Here is a 1,240-nt window from a genome sequence, read left to right on the forward strand (position 1 = left end):
CATTTTAAACAGCATAATGGGTATATCACTATTTATTAAAATTATTTAATTGTTTTAAATTATAATAATAAAAAGTGAACAAATTTTCAAAACTACAACATTTTGGCGCCCGGGGTTGTCTATATTGTCCTCCCCGTGATTATTGGCTCTCTGACCCTGTATACTACGAAAATAAATACAAAAAAAACTTTATGTTCATAATATAGGCGTGTGTATATAGGTATATAATATTTACAAAATCTATATAATATTATCTTACCTTACTTCATTCAGGCACATAGTTGGTATTTTACCTTGGCTAAGCTTACTTGGTCCATGCTTTACATCCAGCGTTGAGTGATATCTAGATACAAATTAAGTACGTTAATTACTTAATTAATTAATTACCTACATTTTATCTAAATAAATAAACTAGTTTCTAATTGGTATCTACGATTTAAATTATGGAAATCTACATAAATATTAAATAGCTAGATAAATCTCATAGTATAATGCACCTGTATTTTTTTTCAATAATCGCTTATTCGTTTACTCATTATACATCAAATATAATATAACCACAATATATATATATATTATATATATGAGTACTAAATAATAATAACATTAATTGATTGGCTGTTTCCCCGTAATAATTTGAAGAGAAGCAATCCAAGTATTAACACCCAGGAAAAACAGTCTAGTCATTTGAAATGTTACAATGTTGAAAGTTAAAAATTAAACAAGTATGCAGGGCCGGTGTCGCAGATTTCTAATACCCTCAATTATTTTTACCTACTTAGTAGGTTGTAGCAAGAGCCGCTCTAGGCCCTGCAAGCATGTATCAAGATATTTTTTTTTGTTCAACAATATCTTATTAGTTTAATAAGTAAATACGACGGGGTATAATATAAAATATAAAAATCATTCTATACAAAAACGATTCTAAACGAAGACGATCTGTCAGCCAATAATATTACTAAGTATATATGATGATATTATTGTGAGTAAAGTAATTTATTTTACTATAAGATATTAGGACATATTAGATATTACACCAGTATGTTAAATTTGTTATTGGCAAAAAACTTACATTTTAAAATGCATAATTGTATATATAAAATATAATAATATAGGTACTCTAAGATTTTCACATCGACACGAATAATATTTTATGATTAGATATAACAAAATAACTAAAATCATAATTCCTGGTTTTTGGTTTCTTGGTAATTTCGTCCAAATTTGAAATCATAATAGG

Source organism: Acyrthosiphon pisum, chromosome A2 (genome assembly GCF_005508785.2).
Source record: "Acyrthosiphon pisum isolate AL4f chromosome A2, pea_aphid_22Mar2018_4r6ur, whole genome shotgun sequence".
Taxonomy (NCBI): domain Eukaryota; kingdom Metazoa; phylum Arthropoda; class Insecta; order Hemiptera; family Aphididae; genus Acyrthosiphon; species Acyrthosiphon pisum.